The sequence below is a fragment of the Symsagittifera roscoffensis genome, chromosome 5 (assembly GCF_963678635.1).
Source record: "Symsagittifera roscoffensis chromosome 5, txSymRosc1.1, whole genome shotgun sequence".
In the NCBI taxonomy this organism is placed as follows: Eukaryota; Metazoa; Xenacoelomorpha; order Acoela; family Convolutidae; genus Symsagittifera; species Symsagittifera roscoffensis.
Window position 1 is genome coordinate 14,884,447 of NC_087066.1, and position 11,626 is coordinate 14,896,072.

An 11,626-nucleotide genomic window follows, 5' to 3' on the forward strand; every position below is an offset into this window, starting at 1 on the left:
CGCGACAAGCACGCAAAGATCCACTTTTCGCAAGCCTTCTTCAAACCAGGCCATTCGAATCGTTTCTGTATCCTGTTGTACATTTTGTCCACGCCTTGATGGCCCATCTGATCATGTGAACGAAAGAGCTGTGTACAACTGTGGTAACACTATTCAATTATACTTAGTAAGGAATTTTTCCTCTTCCTTGCGTTTACAGGCTGAGATTCCTTCTTCATGCAAGTACAACAAATCTTTTCTCTTGAGATAAAATTGCTTCAAGATCTTATAGCTGTCTTCCTCTAGATCTCCTTTGTCAGGTGCTCCGTTCTCGATCCATCTCTTCAGATTTCTCGTCATTCTATCATTTCGTTGAGCCCTTAAGAGATCCGACAGCCGGTAGCTGGCTTTCAGATACGTCTTTACTACGTTTAATTGTCCACTTATTATCTCGGGCATGGGCATCATCCATCAACTTGACACACGATATGTTCTTCAAAGTTGTTGCTTCCAGCACAGATGGTTCCAGGATGGTACGGACAACCGTACCATGTGGAAATATTCTGGTTGAGCGTTTCGACACTGCAATCAGTTCAAGCTCATCTGTGGCATTATCCACTACAGTGCCCTCCTCATCGGTGGTATAGCTGTCTCTGTCCGGGTCCTGATGCATTTCGCGGTCCAACCCGCGCTGTTTCCATTCAACCAACAAGAAATGAATCGCAATCTTTGAGACATCATCAGAATTCGAAGGAGATTCCGATGTATTCTTCCAGGATTGAGTCCTTGAGTCATCACTCGAGCCGGCGGATTCCCCATCATTACACTCCAACTTGTCTGTGATGTTTCTCGACTCCCCGGACATAATTCTGTCCCTTGGTCGCTTTGAATTTGACTCCCCGGACAAGTCGTCCTGCCCGGGCCCGAAAGCGCATGACACCCCGGACAATGTCTCGTCTCCAGATGAGCTTTCTGAGCACGGCTTGAACTCTTATTTTGCCTCGGTGAATTGAACTTTTCTCGTCACGCTGGATTTTGACCTGACCTTGACTTCGTCAGTGGTTTGGACGTTTGTTGCTTCCCTATGTTCAGTGTACGAAGTCCTCAACAAGACATCCTTGGGCCATGAGTTCACTAGCTGATTCACAATCGACCGACAGTCTCGTTCAACATCCCGACTCCGAATGGTTACCGGCCTTTTTTCCGTTCTTTTCCGATGGTCAATCGTTGCATAATCTCCATCCACTCATTAGCATGCCGTTCGATCTCTCTGTCTAGCAGGTCACGGAGTTTCAACATGACGTCCGGTGCCACGTTCACCGACTTGTTCATTAAGGCTATGCTGTTGATGCCCAGCCTGAGAAGTTCTTGTTGAACCAGGTTTGATCGAACCAGCAAGTCCAACTGGACCGGATCACCTCGCGACAACATTTTATCCCCGCAGCAACTTCCACGGGAAGTTCGGGATACCCTGGTATGGGCTGCCCTGACTTGTCGAGCCATCTAATGAGTGGCAGTTCGTCGTAGGTTTCTTTTCCAGGAATGAAAATGCATCCTTAATCTCCGCTTGGCTGGCCTGCCTCTCTTCTAGTCGCTCATAAAGTTCTGTTTTTTTTTTGCTGAGGCTATCGGCATTCTGGTGCTTATCACGGGTTTGATGCTCTATGATCATGTGGTATCCGTCAAGGCGCACGATCCAACTACCAATGTAGCTTTGGTCCATTGAATAGGTTTTGAGCCAGGCCAGAGCACGATTGTCCACGCGCAACTTGAAGGCTCTGTATTTTTCCACGAATGTGATCACCGCAAACATCTCCGCTTTTGGTGCACCGTACTTTATTCAAGTGTCGCTCAGGACCTTATTTCCATAGGCTATTGGTCGGAGAACGGTTCTCCTGTTCCACTCTTGTTCTTGATGAAGTATGCCCGATATCGCAACCACTGATGCGTCCGTGTCTAACACGAACACTCCCTTTTCTGTGGGCATGCCGAGGACCGGAGCCTCGCAGAGTTCGTCCTTGATACTCTCAAAGGAGACCTGAGCCTCGTCAGTCCAGCAGAATTTTTTACCTTTATTTCGTGTCAGTTTCTGCATTTGTCTGCATACGCCTTGATAAATTCTCGGTAGTAGTTAGCGAATCCAAGGAAGCTCATCAATTGCATGTCGGTTTTCGGTGCTTTTCATGTCAACTCCGCTTCAACCGCTTCGAGATCTGGCCTGACCCCGTGTTTGTCTACAAGGCGGCCCAGCTACTTAATTGAGTCCCTCAAGATTTCGCACTTTGAAGGTTTGCACTTGAGACCCGCTTGTTTCAAGCAACCAAAGACCTCGTTTAGTCTCTTTATATGGTCCTCCAGCGTAGGTGCTGCGATGACCACGTCATCAACGTAACACATTATGAGGTTGCCATACTTTTTGGTTACATTCGTGAGTGCCTGAGCCATTAATCGTTGGAACGTAGCCGTCGCATTGCAAAATCCAAACGGCATTCTTTTCCACTGGTTCAGTCCTTTTTCTTGTCATGCCGAAGGTTTTTCCCGAGATGACATCCAGCTTTGGACCCTACTTACCGGATTCCTGGTTACCCTCTTCCTTCGTCGATCTTCCCAGAATGTCAAGCTTCTCACTTCGCTCTGTGTTTTCTAATTCTGACCTTGCCCATTCCTCAACCTCTTTGGTGACCAATTCTTGCTGTACTTTCTGTAATGCGGTCCGTGACGCTTGGCCATAATCCACCTTGAGCGCGCCGGTTGACTCCGCCTACAGGCTCGAAGCAATAGCTTCATCAGGTAAGGTTTTCACCATTTTGGTTGTGAACGTGTCTGTTTTCACCTCTTTTTTTCATGACTCGGCTTCATTCATCAGGCGGGCTCGACTTGCCTTGACCGACGAAAGTGCCTCTTCATGGCGGGGATGCTTCGCGTCCGCTACAGCATCCCAGAATTGAGTGCAGTCCGACTTGAAATGCCCCTCTAAGTTGCAGAAGAAGCATCTTGGTCCATATCTCATTATGAGTCCTCTCACATACTCTACCTGGTCCTCATCGGTCGCATCAACGTCGACAAGAAAATAGCTTATTGCCTTCAGGTTTTGTTTGTAAGCAGAACAGGTGGAAACATGGTGGTCCGTCAAACCACAATCGCACATGACCTCCTCTTATCAATGTCGTTACGAGGTCTATACCAACTGGAGTTCGCGCCAGTGTTTGTTCCGTTGTAGTTGCCATAATTGCTGTAACAATTTTGCGCCCTCGGTTTTACGAGCAAGTACTCACGCGACTTCATACGCAAATCATCGGGCGTGGGTATCTGGTCAAGCGAGAGGGTGAAGTGTGTGGCCAGCATGGTTTTCAGCTCATCACTTTTTACTCCATCTATGAACTTCGAGGCGATTGCCAAGTTTCGCTCCGATATTCTCTCATCGGGATTGCTCCTCCGCGTAACTCAAGGTCATCAAAAAACTTGTCTTTGGATTCGTCATCTCTTTGACGCCTCTTTTCGAACTTCACCATAGCTTGATGCCCTTGTACACCAGAGCCGAAACGATTCAGCAAGATGTCGAATATCTTGCGAGCGCTGTCTCTTTCATTAGTCATTTTCGCCATTACACAACTTAGGGCGGTACCCTCTAGGTTGCTTGTCAATGCGCTGCATTCCTGTTTCTTTGAGAGATTCTCTTCCTCAAAATGTAATTTCATCACCCCTATCCAGGTGTCGATGCAGCCATCTGATTCGTCCTTGTATGACTTTGGCTCTTTGAGTGTCCTTCTTGACTTCTCTCCTCTCTCGGTTGACTTCGAGAGTTTGGTGATAAACGTTTCAAGAGATTTATTCAAGTGCTCAAACATTGAGGCGTACATCGTTGTGTCTTGCGAGACGGTAGTCAGATCTGGCACTGATCTGGTTTGTGGTACAGTAGGCAATCGTGTCCCCAAAGTAGCATCCGCCTCCGGTGGGACTGGGTTCGTCCTTGACGGGGCTGCCCTGGGTCTCTCTCTGCGATTGGACTCAAACTTTGTTCTTGACCCCGGCTGGCCCTGGCATAGCTGTGAGCTCCGTCTCTTTCAGTCGCCTGGTGTGAGCCCTCTCTCGGGGAAGGACGCTCCTCCCGATTGCTACCGTTTAAGATCTTGTCTAGCTTTTGCATCATCAGGTCAGATTTGGCATCTAACCTTGCTTCCAGACTGGTCATTGTATAAGCATAGGTATTGTCAAGATCGTTCAACAATCGCTCGATCTCTCTCGCCATCCTAATGTATCTTTCTTCCGACTCCTAGGCTGCTAGTGTCAAGCTCTGTGCTAAACATTGATCGGTGTTCCGAATCAATTGGGCCTGGTCGGTTCTTGCCTGAGACTTTACATCCGTGAACTCATTTCCGAATTTCTCTTGACATTGCTGGGCCCTCTCTTCGACTCGATCTTTTTTCTTAGTCATGTCCCGTTGCAGCTCTTTGAGGCCTGTCATTACACCGGCAAACATATCAGACCAAGAGACGATGACGTCAATTGAGGTTGCAGCCTGGTACTCGACGATGCACCACCTTTCTGTGTGCCCATCGACATCATCAGTCTGTCGTATGTCGACAACGCTCCCATCGTTATTCCGTCTGATAATGGTCTAGTTGGCGAATCCGACAACGCTTTCTTGCTCTTCTTCTGTATCGGGCTAGGTGTGAAGTCCATGTCCGAGTGCATGAGCCCCGGACCGTCATATCCAGAGGGTAATCCATCAGTTTGGAGCGACCTCATGTGTTCATCGTACATCGTCTTGAAGCTTCTCTTCGCTTTTGAACTTGGTTGCTCATCCCTCGGACTTATGCTAGACATCATCGCATTCTTGCCCTGTTTAACTGGAGAGGATTGTTCCTTTCTCCCCCTTTTACATGTAGTCTCCGATTTGGACGCTCCCTAGAACAATAGTTTTTCTCGCTGTTCAACCTCGGAATGCTCCGAGGCCTCCTCCGTTCTTTCAACTTCCTCCTGTTCAAAGTCCTCGCGTGGCTCTTCCAGGTCCGTGTGATGGTGGTGGTCGGGTTGGATAAAACTTTGACGTCAATGCAAAAATTCCAAAATTAAATTCGAAGAAAACCTGCTCAAGTCTACTCACTCAAACCCTTTAATATCAAAAATATCCCTCAATCTCTTCAAGATACTATAAGTGACTCAGCTCAAGCTACACAAAGGGCCTGCTTAGTGTTAAGATATTACCAAATACACTCAGTTACCTGATATAACAATATCACAAATCTTTTCAGCATATTACAATAACACACAATAAACACAATTGATAACTAGATAAAAACACCCTAGAGGTGACAGCAATTTTTTTTGTTCAGTATCACTTTACCGCTACAGAAGTATCAAATCACTGCCTCGTTTAGCATCAAACGATATTTTATAAAAAAGCAGTGATCGTTTCAGCAACAGACAATTAAAACTTAGTCTTAAAGAAAAAGACTTCCCTCGATTGGAACGCTCCAAAAGAACAAAGCCCAGGACACTGCCTTCTCAAGTGAGTATGTTTTGTTTAAAACACTCTCCGAGGTCTTCTTTTAGGTGTCCTGCGATTGCCCGAGCTGTCCTACTAAGTAGCTCAACGCAACCACACAACCAAAATAACAATCGAAAAAATTTTTTTGGTTCAGGTACTTCTGATAAACCCGATCTAGAATCCAAAGTTGATCGCAAATTTCCAGATCAACTGGGCTCCTAAGTTCCCAAAATTTACACCCCGTTAGTAGTTGAACTTCTATTCCGGCCTTGAATGGATATTTACGATGTTCGAACTGCCCAGGAGGGTGCCTCTAATTCTTCACTAAGGCGGGTTGTTGAGGGGCTTAAGTTACTCCGGAGGGTTACTTCGAAGGGCTGTTAAGACACTTAACTTACTCCGGATGGTTACCTCGGAGGGTACCTTAGTCACCTAAGTAACTTCGGAGGGTCCCCTTAAGTTCACTAAGGAAAGTCAATAAGAGGCTTAATACGCTCCGGAGGGTTGCTTCGATGGGTTCGTTCAAAATTCTAAATTTTTCAAGTCTCACTTAGAAGGGTCTCCAACTAGCCTCAAAAAGTGTCAAAACAAGCTAAATCCACTACGGGGGTTATTTTAATTTCTTCAGAGGGCTGCGTGGAAATTTTATATTAAGGAGGGTTGCTAAGGGGCTTAGCTGACTCCGGAGGGTTGCTTTGGAGGGTTCCCCAAAAATCAAGAAAAGGGATGTTTTTACCGCTGTAAACCCTCCAATTGCACTCTAATTGACTTAAAACTTGGTTGGTGGACTCAGTCAACGTTCCCAGTAGGATAAAAAGGTGATATTATAAATTTTTCTGCCGCTCGGAGGGTTCCCGAAAAATTTGACCCTCCGAACCAACAAATTCTAAAAAAAATTTCTTCCCTAAAGTTATCGACCCCAAAAACGGTCGCGGTCTAGGAATGTGATCAAAAACGTCGACTTATAGTACCAAAATTATTCCGATCGGTTGGCTAGTCTTTGCGAAATTGCCAAAAATGCGTTCGTCAAATTGGCCTTTTTTCACCACCTATATAGGATCTGTAAGACTTTTTCCGCAATTCTTACTAAAAGTGCCTAAAAATAATTGAAACGAGCGTAATAACCCTGTGCGGCACTGGAATAAAGCAAAAAACTGGATCAAAATTGTTTTGGAATTAAAAATTGGCCAACAACTATCATATTTGGACCCTCCGATTCCTTCCTTTTCCTATCTTTAAGTTGTTACTTCTATCCGCGGAGCTATTCGGAGGGTTACTCAAAAATCTTTTTAACAACTGAGCACGTTATGCTAGCACGCTCCTAACACAAAAAGTTTTATCGCTCTAACTCTAAAAACTCAAAAAATCGATCCTCAAAAGGTATTCAAAAAAACGTTGTTTTCGCCAACTTCTATTAAGTCTTTTTCCGCGCGGTTTTTTTAGTTAGGGGGATCAAACTCTGTAGTAGCTCACTGTACAGAAGCTTTTTGCTGTTCGGAAAAGCTCGGACATCTGAAACTTTGGGGTTTGACAGTTTGGTCGAAAGTCAGTAATTTTCGACAAAATTTGGGTGTTTCTCGGGTCTAAATAGGAGATAAGTAATATAGTAAGGATAATAATCTATTAGTAGTCACTAATCAATATTACTATACCCTCTTTTGCACCAAAATACCCGAGTTAAGACCCTTAATTCGGAAATTCGCAATCGACGGAGGGTGCAATCGAACCGCGCCAATTGTGCCCCCCACCACTTAAGTTTTAATGAAATAGTACCCGAACGATACTAAAATTGTGTCAACGATACCCAACAGTCGTTGTGGATGTTGTCCCTGATGTACCTCTTGAGTCTGGAATACGTCAGTCAGCTTGCCACTCTACCCTCCGGTCACGGGCAAAATCACCATTAACGTGCTTAAATACTCAAATAGCACTCAAGGGAGGGACCTAACCCGCCACCAAAACACTCAATCTTTCGATCAGAAATGATATAAATCAATCTGAAACAACAAAAAAAAATGTCAGATCGCATCTCGTCCGGAAACACCATTTAAACTGTCACTCTATGTTTTTTATTGTTTTTGGTCTTTTTTGGATTTTTTACTGTTTTTTGTACTTTTTTTAATTTCAGATAAATTTGCTTTTGGCTTTTTCTTGGTTATACACGATTTTTGTTTGGTTTCGCCATTTTTCTTTAATTGTTGTTGGTCCCGGGACGTTGAGATAAGCTGGCTCATGACTTCCCACCTAAACCTCCGGCCCCCGGAGTTTTTGGTCTTAACTAAGTTAAAAGCTAAATAATACTAGGCGGAGGGTCGACACCTTCCCCCTGGTACAGCAAAGGCCATTAAGGCCAGTAACTCGGGCATACGCCAGGAGCGGAGGGTTCGTCGCTGAAACGTTTGCTGATCATGGTGGTCTTATGCCTTTGACAGGCCCACCCAGGAGCGCCATAAAAACGTCTATCTAACATTCGCCCAAATACTACACAGTGACGGAGCGTAGAAAAAGTACCTATTAACGACTGGCAGGCGTCAGTTACCTTAATCCTACTCGTTTTTCACCGCCTCGACCTTGCCAGTTGATTTTCTGGTCTGTTTAGGGCTAAGTAAAAATTCACTATTTTCAGGCCATCAGTCAAACGACTTTTGATCAGCTTTCGTTTACATGCGAACACAACCACGTATCTGGGTCTCGGATTCCCAGACTATATGATTGCTATTAAAAACACGGCTGGTATATCCTATTTTACTATGTTTTTGATGACAGTTCTATTTTAAATCCAATGGAGATGGATTGACCCTTTCCTCTTTCTAGCTACTCATATTCTAAAATAACAAATAATACCGGCGTTAATTCAAAAGTTTATGACATCAGAGTAGCTAAAAAGTCAGTTTATCACAGTCCTTCACCATATATTGTCTCTGGGGGCCGAGCCTCCGATTCCGTGCCTTTTCAGTAATAACGTCGTTATTATTTCTGATTCGTGGCACGGGAGAGTACTGCTTCTTCCTTCTTCCCCACTGAAGCCTCCTTTCAGTCTCTTGTCTCCAATTAGTTGTCTTATTGTGCGCGATCGTCACGATAAGAGGCTTCGTTTTTTATATCGTTCTCGTCCGACTACCTCTCACTAATTCGGTTGTTGTTGTGTTTTTCTCTAATTTCCAGCTAAACATGGCCGTTTTCGCATTTCTCAGAAATGTAACGTCGCAATTCGAATTTTCGAAAATTAAAAAATTCCCGAATATTCTAGCCTCGTTTTCATCCATACACAATCACTAAGGCCTCTAACGTCTTTTTTATTCTGCGACGGAAGGTTTCGCTGTGCCAATCCGGGGGAATGGCACACAGATGAAATCTGAGGGCACGGAAAAGAAATTTTAATAAAAATTAATTGTTGCTTGTTTATGGTATCTACAATATAAATCAAAATGCTGCATGATAGTTTTATGAATGGGTAAGACAAAAGACATTTTAATCATTAGCTTACAAGGCGGAAATTTTGCATGGTTGTGAATTTTGGGGTGTAGATAAAGTTAAATCTGCTGCAAACTTCTGTAAATGACAACTGGCGCTGTATCTTGAGACGCACTCAATTTTCTGGGGGCTCACTGACAGACAACGACACGCTATGAGGACATCGATCTTGAATCCGGGGAGTATGTGCCATATGATCATATTTGGAAGTTTGACCTTGAGAAAACGTTCAGTCTTGATTTTGGAGTGAAATGCAATTTTTCAAAATTTCGAATTGAGCATGTCCTGCTCAAGTTTTTCGCGACAACTGAAAATACCAGAAAAATAACATCAGAAGATTCGAACTACAATGGCGGGAAAGTAGTCAAAAATAGCAGCGGGAAATTGCTATTCGCAATTTGCAATCCATAATTCGAACGAGAGTAGAGCTTTCTTATCCTTGGCAGAAGACGGAAAGTGATCGCGAATGGAGGAGAAGTAAATTAGAGTGGACCAGAGTGAACCTTCGGTGGAAAGGTGGACAGCTGAAGCTGCCCAATGGTCCAGACCAAAAACTTGTTTCTTGAGTTAAAACTTGCTTATTTCAAACTTCTGGAGTTAAACTTAATTACCCAATCAATTCTAGAGTTGCTTTATAGTTTAGTTACTCAATTCCAGAGGTCGTGCTTATCGACCTTATCGACCTAAATACAGGCGCGCTTATCCGCAAATGCGCACTCAACAGCACTGGAGGCGCGGGACCAAGCGGCCTAAGTTCAACAGGCGCCAAACGTATGCTTTGCTCCGATAGTTTTGGTAAATTAACCGACGACGTCTGCCACGCTCTCGCTGATCTTACCAGAATTCTTGCCACAGAGCAACTACCCGCTTCAGTGATGCAGCCCATAGCAAACTGCCGCATGGTTGGCCTGGACAAATCACCTGGCGTCCGCCCTATTGGAATCGGAGAAATTTTTAGAAGAATAATCACGTCCGCTCTTATCCAGTGCTTTCAAGATGAAGTTAGGGAGATTGTTGGCCCCCTCCAAACTTGCGCAGGTGTTAGCGCCGGGATTGAATCTGCTTTCCGATCCATGCAGAAGACCTTCAACGCCGACGAGTGCCAAGCAGCCCTGTTCATTGACGCAGAAAACGCGTTCAATAGACTGAACCGCGGTACGGCTCTCCATAACATCGAAATTCTATGCCCCCAGCTCCACCCCTTCCTCAATAACTTCTACAAACAGCCAGCTATCTTGTTCGTAGGAGGGAAGTCCATCCTGTCATCCGAAGGCACCACTCAAGGAGACGTGGCAGCAATGATCATGTACGCCATCAGCATGATCCCCCTTGTCTATGATAAAACCGTCACCGACATTCACAAGAGCTTTTACGCCGATGACGGAGCTGGTGCAGGGAAACTTATCCGTGTCAAAGAATGGTGGGAACTCATGAAATTTCGAGGCCCGAATTACGGTTACTTCCCGGAGCCCTCCAAAACAGTACTCGTTGTCAAACCACAACACCTCGATGAAGCAGAAGCACTGTTCAAAAGTGACGGGTTGATTATTCGCACTTCGGGAAAGAAGTACTTAGGTGGTGTCATCGGCTCAACAGCTTTCTGCTCTGACTTCATCTTGCAAAAAACAGAGAAGTTCACAAGCATGGTGGAAAAGCTGACTGAAATAGCAGAGCAAGAACCGCAAGCCGCGTACGCTGGCCTTGTTTTCAGCCTGCAAAGCAAATGGTCGTACCTTCAGCGCATCATGGAAACTCCCGCGGAAGCATGGCATAACCTCTCAAGCTCTATCAACAACTTGCTCGAAACCATATTTGGTTGCAAACTGGATCCCACGTCGCTCGAACTTGCGCAGTTACCAGCCAGGTTGGGCGGCCTGAGCATTCGCGACCCAATTAGACAGAGTGCTCCAATGAACCGGGCTTCAGAATTCATTTGCGAACCACACGTGGACCTAATATGTACGCAATCTGAAAATTTTCCCTCTGGTTTCGAATCCGATCAGAAATCTAGAAGGGCTTATATTCGGAAACAAAACACCGAGACGCAAACAGAACTCCTGCAAACTATCCGGCCGAAGCTATCTGAGCGCCAAGACAGACTTCTAGAACATACGAGACGGAAAGGCACCTCAGCGTGGTTAACTACCCTCCCTATCAAAGAGTTAGGGTATGCTCTCAACAAAATGGAATTTCAAGACCTCCTCCGCCTCCGATACGGTATCAGTCTTGATAACCTTCCCATTGCCTGCGTCTGTGGGAAACCTTACGACATCACCCACGCCCTTAATTGCACCACTGGTGGTTTTATTCATAAAAGACACAACGACTTGCGTGACCAGCTGGCGAACATCATACGCGAAACCTGTTTTGACGTCTCCATTGAACCGAGTCTCCAACCAGTTGTCCAAACTAACTCCAACCGTGCCGAAGATGGAGCAAGATTGGATATAGCAGCAAGGGGTTTCTGGCGGACCGGTCAACGCACTCTTTTCGACGTCCGAATTTTCAATCCCGGAGCCACCACCAATATCAACCGGAAAATTTCTGAAACCTTCAAACATAATGAACAAGAGAAAATCAATAACTACCAGGAACGAATTTTGAACTCGGAGCACGCAAGTTTCACCCCCATTATCTATTCAACCAGTGGTGACTGCAGCAACCTGACTTCAACATTTATTT